The sequence below is a fragment of the Pseudopodoces humilis genome, chromosome 6 (genome assembly GCF_049639895.1).
Source record: "Pseudopodoces humilis isolate 2021_Gansu_Grassland_sample_001 chromosome 6, ASM4963989v1, whole genome shotgun sequence".
NCBI classification, from domain to species: Eukaryota; Metazoa; Chordata; class Aves; order Passeriformes; family Paridae; genus Pseudopodoces; species Pseudopodoces humilis.
In genome coordinates this window covers 41,508,239-41,519,949 of record NC_142205.1, presented here as the reverse complement: position 1 = coordinate 41,519,949, position 11,711 = coordinate 41,508,239, and positions in this window count along the sequence as shown.

Here is an 11,711-nt window from a genome sequence, read left to right as displayed (position 1 = left end):
ACTATTGGTCATGCTTGATTTCTTAACATTACTGATCTATTAAGTGCTAAACTGTCTTTTATAAAGCATGTGCTTCATATGGAGATGAAACTTATATATGAATGAAGTGGGATTGTTTTATAATCACAGTGCCTTAGCCTGATGATCTAAACCTGTGATGTTCATATACACACTTACTCCGCAAACTTAGTTTAACTTCTCTTTTATTGATAGGGACTTATTGAGTACTTGCAAATGCATTTGCAGGAATTAATTGTTATTTTCTTGTTTTGTATAATCTCAGACCTCACAGACTTTAGTTGTAATCAATGATGTTCACAGTTTCTAAAATCAGATACATCATAAAGTGTATTCCAGTACTTTTTGTTGAGTTTAACAGTAGAAAATTGTGAAATCTAACTTAACAGTTTAAGGACAACAGTTGACACATCATCATCCTTTTGGTAATCTTACTGTAGAAATTGGTTTTGCCCATGCCACTGTTACAAGAGAATGCATTTCTCTCTTGAGCCCTTCTGTGCTGCTCAGTATGTGCAGAAAACCATGCCTTTGATGATAAATGTGTATTTTGCATCATATTCAACAAGAGAATGTTTAAAGGAAATTAACTCCATTATTGCAAGCTCTTGTCACTTGTCTTTCATAGTAAGACAAATGGAGATTCTATTACATGGCCAGGAAAATTGGGCTGCTTTTATTAATTTTCTGGTCTAGTTAATTGTAGTATTGCAACATGAACTAGAGAACAACTTTAGTTAAATACTTGTGTATTGATGGGAATAACATTCTATTACCTTTTTCATTGTATTTGAATATGTTTTGCTAGTGGTGGAAACTATCTTCCAACAGCTTGAATATCAGGTTTGCATTCTCTTCAATAAGGCAGAGTTAATGTCATTGCAAAGTTCACCTGAAACAGTCTTCTAAGAGAGGCATCCTTTGTGTGCTGTTTAGGGGTTTGCTTTTCTTTTGCTGTTTGCATTTGGGTTTTGATTGGTTTATAATACTTTGAATATTTTTCAAGACTTCACGAATGTGTTGTAGCAACCTGTAACAATGAAGCTACTGTATGTTTAATATTGTATTTAAATTTTCTTTTCTTTTTTTTTTTTTTAATCAGCTTGAAGTGTAGTGTTGTACACACAGTAAAATACTTCGGGATCGCATCATTTCAGTGTGTTACTGTTTCACTTTGCCTAAAGCATTTGAACAGCTGTCTTTAGTAGTTTAATGACCTCATTGCTCAAGTATTTGCTGGATTTAATTCCGAATTTCCACTTAGAAGATAACTTTCCTTTGGAGTAATGCTTAAGACTTTGTCTATTTTAATTGGATCAGAATTTTAAATCTATTCTAATTTTCTCTATGGAATATACCAACATATGAGAACAATTTTTGATGACTCAGTGTAGGAAAACATTTACACAGCATTAATTGAAAAAACTTCTGAATCTGTAAAGGGAGTGATGTAAACTATGCTATTTCTATCAGAAATTTTACTAAAATTTATCAAGTAAAAAATTATTAACTTGTTAATAGCAACCTTATTTACATGTGAGTAGCCTTTTCCTTTCTTCATTTTTCCCAGAATTCAATTATTGCATACCCCAAAATGAAGATTTTTACTACATTATTACTAGATATACTGATTTTTATTAGTTTTGGTTTGAATTGTTTTATTGAGTGATTTGGCTGGGGGTTTTTTGTTTGTTTTTCAGTGAGTGAGTTGTGATGGTGGTTTGCTTTGCTTTTATTTTTCAGGAGCAGTCTAACTGCTTATTTTATATAAAGTCACATTAGTGTCATTCTCTGTACATAAATTATTTAGTTATGTGTGGATGCTTTTGTCATCGATGCTCAACATTGTCTCTTATCTGTGTGTAGAAATAAGAAGTTTGAAAGCTGTTGAGGTCGACTATTCTCATTTCAATTTTCACTTATATTTTTAATGGGATATGACTTTTGCTTTTTTCTCTAGATTTTTTTGCTAATCTTTTATTTCTCCAAAATATCCATACTCATAAGTGTATGAATTTCTGGATATCAATATGTCTCACAACATACACCTTTGTTGAAATCAAATTGTAGTGAGTAGCAGTGGCTTTTCTTAGGTGTGGCTTTTGATTTGACCAGTTTTTTAGCTGGGTATAGGAAAAACCACAGAGTTGGTGCCTGAAACCAAAGTTCTAATAAGAATTGCTAGGAAAATGCCTTTGTGTCTATGGGCACAACCAATGTGGTACACTCTGAACAAATTTATTTGCCAAAACACCAGGGAGAAAGTTGTTGTTTCTGGAGATGATTGTTCATGTATTGGCAATAACTGGAAGAGCTGATAGTCTTAAGATAAAGTATCTAGCTACAAAGTAAGACTGAAATATCCTGAAAATTGTTTTTTCAGGACCTCATATACTGTGAATATGGTGATAAACCAGCAGCATAGGAGATGTAGAATTTTATGTCTTGGCCTAAGAAACTGATGTGTTCCACTCTACATTCTCAAAGGACAGAGTATCAGTGGTTTGGAGTGTGATGCTGCACTTTGGGTCTCATCTGGAAACATTTTCTCTCTTAGTTTGTGCAAATGGACTTCATAATTAAAACTGTTAAGATCTTCCTCTAATGTGTTTGAAAGGGCTTAATAAAAAGCTGGTAGTTTTTTTATTAACATTTTCACCAAAGTAAACTGTTCAGAGCTCTTGATGTAGTTCTGCTAGATGATAATCCGAAGTAGTTTTGAATTTAAGGCTTGTACTTGTTGGCCACATTATTGGAGACTGATCACTACCTCATTTTCCAGCACATTCTGATTTTAACTTTATATGCTAGTTAAAGGCAGAGAGTGGAGAGAAGATTTGTCCAATCAGGAGATGCTGGTAAGGTTTGACAAATGTCTGTATGCGGGGGGTGTATATATGTATATGTGTATATATGTGGGGAGGGGAATCTAGTCCTTATACACACGTGTAAGACCTTGAAATTCCAAGGTGTTTTCACTGACAGCTCTGGACTTGGCTGCGATTGTCTGTTAATTTTGTTATAGCTACAGGTCTCCAAGTGCATATGTGAGAATAAAAAAAAAGTAAAAGGAGGGAGGAGTCCCAATAAAACCAAATCAAAAATCTGATCCATAAAACAGTTGGACACTGATTACTCTTCCCCGAGGTGTGGTTAGGTATAACTAAGTGTAGTTCCCGCAGTTGTCCCTCAGTAACATTACATTGTTTCCATGGATTTGCTGGCTGGCACCTGCTCCTTTCTCACCCTAGGTGTGATCCAGCCTTCTGACATGGACAGCTGCTGGACTGGCTCAAGCAGGGCTGTGGGTGGTCTAGCATGGCTTCTAGCTAAGCCAGCCATCCAGTTCTGTAATTTGTCACCTTTTGCTGGCAGTTGTAGCGAGGAGGTGAAGAAAGGCTGGAATTAGAAGGGAAAAAAAAAAAAAAAAAAAGCTGTCCTCCTCATTCCACTGGCAGCTCTTGTCAAACAGCTGAGGTGCACAGTGGGAAGCTGGGCTGCTGGTCCTGCTCCCTGCTCTGAGGGATTCAGTACCCTTGTTTCAGCACTGATATTGAAGAATTTACTGAATTTCTAAACCTGAAGGAAACTCTACCTATTGCCTATCTATCTCTACCAATTTGTTCACATCAATTTGGTGAACGAAGTAAATTGGTAATATGTCAATGTATTGCATAGAAGCCTGGGGGTTTTTTGTGGTTTTTTTTGTTGTTGTTGTTGTTTTTCTTTTTTTGTCTTTTTAGCAGATCCTCGCATATTTACTGGTTTACTGGATTTTGTCATAGAAGCTCTTTAAGACTTAACACAGAATTCAGCTTTACATCAGATGGTAGCAGATCTCCTAGTTCTGTCTTGATTGGAATGTTTTTTCAAAGACTACAGCCAATATCAGCCTTCTGTTAATACAGTGCTCTTAAACGGGAAAAAAATTCTAAGTCATTAGGTATCAATGCCTTTTTGTTAACCATACAGATATTCAAATTGAATACAAGAAATCTTAACGTGCTTCAAAATGCAGATGAAGGAACTCTGCTGCAGAGATTCCATAAGTTAGTTTATTTTGTAGTGCTTCGATGAGAACAAAACAGTTGAAGAATACTTTTTGTAAGGGACTATGGGACTGTTTCCTAACTATTTTATTTTATTATCTGAAACATTTTTAGGTATAATATTCTGTTCTAAAGCATTGTTTTAGTATTTGAAAAATTTCAGTTTCTCATAGGGAAGAACAATACACCTTTTCAGCTGTATTTAATTCTGTAAGTAGTGTTGCAATGTTTCCATTTTGGTCTCGAATTTGTTATTATATTTCTTCCATTAGCGCACAGTATTTCATCAGTCATCATTATAGCAAATGTCTCCAAAGACAGTACATTTTCTCTTAGTTTTTTTACTAAAACCACAACCACTGGCTGCTGCTTTTCATTCCTGTGTCACAAAATAGCAAAATACAAGAAGCAATATTTCCACATACTGCTCTATAACAGTATGTAACACAATGAAATCTGCTTTGCAAATGCCTCTCTTTCCATGCAATTAACTTTTTAAAAGTTAAATAATGGAATTAGTTATATTGAACTTATTAATAGTTTGGTAGGCCATGGATTCTCAGCCCCTGAAGTTCACAGGCAGGCTTTGGGGCTGTAAAAATTCCAGTGCTTTATAACTGCTGTTATAAAGAAAGGAGATTTTCAAGCAGAAAAGGCTGAAAAAAGCTCAGCTTCAAAGCTTTTGATTCTCAGACTCCAGGGTTTCTGAAGGCAATACTGAGTCAAATATGTCTATTGGGACATAATCCTCTCCAGTTTAAGAAGGTCCCTACTGACCTCAATTAGAGCAGACCCAGACTGCTAGAAGATGCCATAGTAACACTGTGTACTACAAAGGATTTTGCTCTTAGAATTTTCAGAGTATCAGTATTAAAATTGGGTACTATCTTATTATGTGCAACAAGAGATTTTATTGTGGTTAGAGAGAGCTTGTCTTCCTGATTCTTGCCTTCAGGTCAGATCTAAGGAATTTCTGTTGGGAATTGTAAGGTTGGCTCCCAGATTGACATTTTTGAGAGTGAATAATGTTACACAGTTTGGCCAAAATGTAAATTGGCAATAACCTTGTCACAGAATGGAAGCAGCTCGGATAAGAATAAAGTAATTTCCATAGTTTTCTCAGTTAAAGGCAAGTACCTGATATTTCATTGCCTTTCTGGAAGTGAGGGATTTATGGGGAAAAGAGGGAAATTAAAAAAAAGAATGCTCTTTAAATACTTATAGGTTATCGACACTTAAGGCTTGAGCTGTTGATTCTGTACTTGGCTTCATGAAGCAAAAATAATTTTTGTTCATTCTCTCTATGATTCATGTCTTGGAAAACATAGCTGTCTTTCTGTCTTTGGAGGAACTCTTACCATTCTTGCCATGGTGCCAAAATCAGTTCTCTTAGAATAAGAGTTCAAGAGAACCCTTGAATTTTTCTACTCATCCTTAAATTAGGAAAAGAAGTGGCATAACAAAAGAGAATTGTGTAACTTAGAATAATAAATCCAAATCCTAGATAAGTGACTGAAAAAGAATAGAGAGGAACAAAGTCTATTTAGTAGAAGTATAAACATGTCCTTATATTTTATTTCACTGATTTAAAATATATCACCCTTTTTAGCTTTCTCATAACATTTGTATTGCTGGAATGTCACAAACCATTTATTTTAACTTTTTCTGACAGAAAAAATAAGCAGACTGAGAAAGAAGTGTTTGTCAAAGCAGATCATAATTATTTTGGTAGCTCGCATACCAGGGTCAGCTTTTTACTTTTCTGAGTTCTTCATTCATACAGTGGCTTTTAATTTTGCTCTTTTACCCTAAAAATCTTTTAAAGTGAAGAGAACTGGAGAGGGGCGAGGGGATGCAGTAACTGGCCACAATGAGATGTTTGTGTTAATTTGCAGATCAATTGATAAATGCACACTTTATTTTATGCCACTGCCAGCATGTTTCTCAATCTGGAATTTTTTCCAGTGATTTTACTCTTGGAAATTACAGAATACCAGAAATTCTAGAACGTGAAAATATGTACTATGATACTGTAGCTGGAGTGGCTGTTTAACTAAACACACACTAAAGTCAGTTAAGACTATTTCATCCTGGAATTTTTAAAGAACAAAATCAATCACTATTTATATTTGTGCTATGTAATAATGAATAAAATTTTTATCTGAAACAAGTATCCTATTTAAAACTAATTCAGTCCCAGCAAGCCACATCATCAGCATAAATTCTTAAAATGAAAAGCAATATAAAGTAGAACATGTTTGAAGCATTACATTCCGATCTAAAAGATCTTGCTACTGTGGATGCATTTTTTCAAATGTCATTCTAAGTTTCCCACAAGTGTGAAACAGACTAATGAGAAAATACAGATTGCATGAGAAGAATTTATGTTGGAAGATTTTATTCCTCGTCCATGTTTTACTGTTAATAAAATAATATTTCATAGCAGGGACTTGAAATAAGAGACCATTATCAGGGTGGTTTGTTTTTTTGTATATACCTTCAGGTATGCTTCAAAGGAAAAAAAAATAGAGTGGCAAGTTCCTTCTTTATTTCCTTTAAAGCCAAGTTGCTAACCTAATTTCTATTGTGAAATAGTTTCTTTGATGTACAAGAAACAAAAGAAGCATTTTTCAGCCCAGGAAGTCTTACAGTTTCTTCCATGGCATGGCTACATTAAAAAAAAAATGAAAGGAGGAAACAATGCACTTACTTTTCTGCTCAATGCTACTTCATGGAGAATTATTGATAGAGGCTTTATGGACTTCCATGGAATCTCAATAACTGTAGTGTTGCAGATATATGCTTATGTATCATCCTGTGCACATCTAAACTAGCTACCTTCACATTAACTATAGGCTTCCTGATAAACCTAAAATAAATCAGTGTTTATGGAAGTGGTATTACAACACTCCAATTAACTCTTTCCAGTAATCCATTTAATAGTGTTGGTATTTCATTGTATTTAAGCACATACTCCAGTTCTGTGATAACAAAGGAGGTATAGTCACATGTTATTCATGTGAATTCCTTATACAGCAAAACACATCTTTTCAACTGGATTCTATTTTCTGAGTTTGTCCATGTAATACAAATAGCAAGTCTGTTAATTTATAGTGGGGCTACCGAAACAATATTCTTCTGGAACATATAGTTTCATGGTCAGCTATCTGATATTTTTCAATGTAATTATGTTGAGAACAGTCTGGTTAGGTAACCATGCTCCTGATAATGTACTTGATGTCAAGTGAGGGAAGGCTCTGGGCTGGGGATGGCAGCAGGGTCTCATTGCAAGCAATGACATGCTGTATTTACTGAAGACACATTAGTGTCTGTATGGCCTAGAATTCAGGGATGCTACCTTAACTCGATCATAATTCTTGGTTTTGCTTCAGGGTTTCTCACTCCATATCTCACAGATACACCACCAGTGGAAAAGAGCAAAGTGAAGGACCTGAGACTATGTTAATGGGAGGGCTGAGAATACACAGGTCCAAGCACATACCAAAGTAGGTGTAATGAGTTTGCCAGATTTTTCTAGGGTTGCTTATGACTTTGTTCCACTTCTGTAGATGGTATGTCATTTTGAAGGGAAGGTATTAATAAGGCAGATTATATCTTAATGGTTTTCCCATGGAAGACTATTGAGAATGACTCCATCAATTCAAAGGATAGAAAAGATTATGATCTTAGTAATGAAGGTTCCTCCTCCAGAAGTTAATAAGAACTGTTATTTGCAGGCATTCTTTAAATGTCTGTATAACCATGTTCCCGTGTAAGCCTGTAGTAGTATTTGGGTTCTCTAGTTTTCTTTATACAATAGTCAACACCAGAAGAACAATAAATTTCATATATCCACTTGATTAAGAGCATTCACCCTGTCTTTGTTTGTTTGGGAGGGGTTGTTGATTTTTTTGGTTTTGTTTGGGTGTTTTTGTGATTTTTGTTTGCATCTTGTTTTGGTTTTTGTTTTTGAGTGGGGTGTTGATATTATGGTAGGCTTTGGATATTTAATGGAAGAAAAGTGGATAGTGATGAGTTAGCCTGATTAATTTGATATACTTAACCTGTAGTAAAATTTTGTACTTTGACTTGAGTGTTATCTGGGACTGATGAAAAAAATGTGCACATATCCAAACACTGTGAAGCATCTATATTTGATCTATTTTGTTTTATATAAATTAATGAGAAGTATAGTTCAAGTCTGGTTCAGGACTCTAGATTCAGAACTTGGTTTTGTTTAGTTGCTCTGTAGTCTTCTCTGAAATTGGACTTTCACTACTTCTCTTAAAAAACCATGGTCCCTTCTTAGTTATCTGGGGTTGAATCCACATGGGATAAGTATTATGGCAAAGAGAGAACTGCCTGAAATGACAGTGGGTTTGGAAATGCTCTGTTTACAACTGTGGTGAGAGATTGAGTGAAATTTTTGAGAGGAAGCTGAAGGATATTATGTTTATTAATTCATGTATATCTGCTCTATGCCCACACAGCTGAAACAAATACTCCTGGTTAAAACAATATGATCTATGTGTGCATTTATATCAATAGAACATAGCCAAGTATTGCATTTGCTTTGAGATATGATCCTTCTGTGCATGAAAATATTTTATTTCCAAACTAGACATACTGTAGGCTCTGAAACTAAGTTATCTTTGTCTGATGAAAAAGACCACTTGTGACTTGAATGGATTTATCATCAAGTTAAATGGATTTATCATCATCTCTGATCTTTTAAGCTGCAGTGTAGAAAGACTGTAGCTTCAGTCTTTCTTTAGTCAAAATCTAAAGAAAAATGAAAACAGTTTTGTTCGGCATTGAATGTACATATATGAAATAAAAGGGAAGAAATTATTGTTAGCTGGTTTTATTTGAATTATTTTTCATATGTGAATTTTTTCCCTAATGTCTTATATTATAAATACTCTTACCCTTCCTAGTTATCACAATGGTTTCTTTTACCTTATATTAATAAGGAACATCTTTTTTTTGTCATAGCCATAGTAAATTTGTAAACCAAAGTATTATTTTCTTACTTCAGCGTTTTTTTATGTATGCCCTAGGCACAGCAGCAGTGAAAGAAGGAGGAAACATAATGCTTGTTTTCCTTTAGACACCTTCCACAGAGAACTAAATAGTTTCATATATGGGAAACATCCTGTGAGTAATTTTGCTGATAAAAATATAATCTTTACACCTACATTTCTGAAAGACCTTCCTTTTTTTTTTTTTTTTTTTACAAAAAGGACAATGAAAACCCTGCTATAGAAAGAAAAACTGTTACAAAATATCTATTAGTGCCTATGAGCTAAAAACCAGGACACTTGAATACGTATTTCCTTATTTTCCTTATACCATTCACTGCCTAACCTTTTACTGTTTTGATTACAAACCTTTGGATTACAAGCCAACTTAAAAAAGTTAAAATGCCCAGTCTTACCAGCTCTGTTTCATCAAGTCAGCCTGTTCGAATACTATTAGAAAAGGGTAATGATGCATAAACTGAATTGGTATTGCAAGGTTTTGAATTTGGTATTGCAAGTAGTTTTTTTTAAATACAAGGCTGCTACAAAATGAGGAAAATATTTTTTTTTTCCTATTATTAAATGCTTCATGAGTCAGTGAGTGCTTCAGAGAAAAATAGGAAACTCTAATAATCCATTTTCAATATTTGACTTCACAGAAGTGCTGCAAGAGCTGCTGGAGACCACAGGTTTCAGACCACAGTTGCACCCCTGCACAGCAGCTTTCAATTAAAATGAGACATTCCCACCACCAAATCCCTCCTCAATGGAAGTGGAAGCGTGTTCCAAAACCTGATTTTTTGATGGCTAGAAATCTTCTTTTAATAGGCATTTTTCATCCAGTCAACCCTGGTGTTGTTCTCTATAATAATTCTTTGATAAATAAATCTGTTACCTGTTGTATCCAGGATTACTCAAAAATCTATTTCTGGAAAGTCAGTGTCCTGTAATGATGTGATTCTTCACTTTTTGTAATGGCAATATATAGATCTTTAATATATCCAGGGCAACATATCTATGTGGAGAGAAATGGACCCCATTAAACTTCCTTTAATACCTCTGTCAATTTTTTTTTTTTAAATTTCCTTCCTGAAACAGACTCTCTTTTTTTTTTTTTCAGATTTTTTTGATCCCTGATGAAAGAGGGGATGCTTTGTGCCTTCATAGTGTGAAACATAGGTTTTCTTAGAGCTACTTTTTTGCTTTTATCAGGTGACAACATCTTTTAATTTCATAGCATGTCATTATACTAAAGTGGGTAATATCACTGCCATGGATAGGTATACTTCTTATGGAAAACCAGGTCTATTAAATGGGTGAAAATTGCTTACAAAGAAAAAATATACAAGATAGAAAACTTGCTATCTGAATAGAATATTTAAAACATTATATGGAAAGAGAAAACTTCTTGCTCTACATTTAACAGCACCATGGACCTCCTTATACTCACAGAGCAGAATGATGGAATATGTTGAGCTGGAAGGGATCCACAGGGATCATCAAGTCCAACTTTTTATGTGAATGGTCCGTATGGGGATCAGACCCACAATCTTGCTGTTATCAGCACTGTGCTCATCAGGTTATCAAGCCTGTTTTTCCTAGATGGACCCGGTGAGAATAGTCTGAGAGAACTGAAAAATGACATGAATAGACAAGTAAAAAAAATTAAAATCAGATCTTTAGGAAACAATATCAGCCAAATATGAATATTTGTTAATTGGCAATGTGAATTAGTTTAGAAGTAAATTTTGAGCACTGTATCAGAGAGTAATTTAAGCAGAGGAATGACAGCTGTATTCTTGTTAAGGACTACCACATAAAAATGTGTAATATTTCTGTAGTTCTTCTTAATTAAGCTGATTAATAGCACTGTAAAAACAGAAAGATTGATGTAAAAGTGCTAAAGCAGCTGCTTTAGGTTTTATCAAGGAAGAAGTCATCCTGGAGAATCACAATCATAACAAGTTTCTTCATGGACCCCAAATATGGGGCCAGTGGCGCAGAGAGAAAAGGTGTTTTGATACTTGTCTAACAGACTTTAAAATAGGAAGTTTTAATGCTATGGGAAAAATGTCATCAGTGTACCCTCCTTTTCAATACTGCACCATAGGAGAATGTTTGATTACCGAGGAAAGTATTGATTTTGTGCCAGTTAAGATGATACAATTATGTTTTCTGTTATTGCAAATTCATTCTCTGAGCCACCAGAGACTGTGGATTGTGAATTGCTACAGTACCTCCTCCCACACTTACTTTAATCACTTGGTTAACAACTGCAGTTTCACTTCTTCTTGACTGCTGAGAAATAGATCTTAATTTCTGAGCTGAGCAAAAGTTCATAGGTAGATTTTTTTACTGTTGAGACTATACATAATTACTTAGAAATATTTTCAGATGCTTTAAGGAGGTGACTTTTAGACCCTTTTCAGAGAAAATGAAAGTAATCTTATTAAAACTTGAATATTTTTACCAGAGCTCTGTAACTTTAAACAGAAGGTCATTTAAACCTATGAAGCCAAGAAAATAAGATATAAAAAAAAAATTAAATGGCTATGTCAATAGTATGCTACTTTAGCAATGAATACATGTGTTACAATAAGATAGAGATTTTTTTTTACCATTA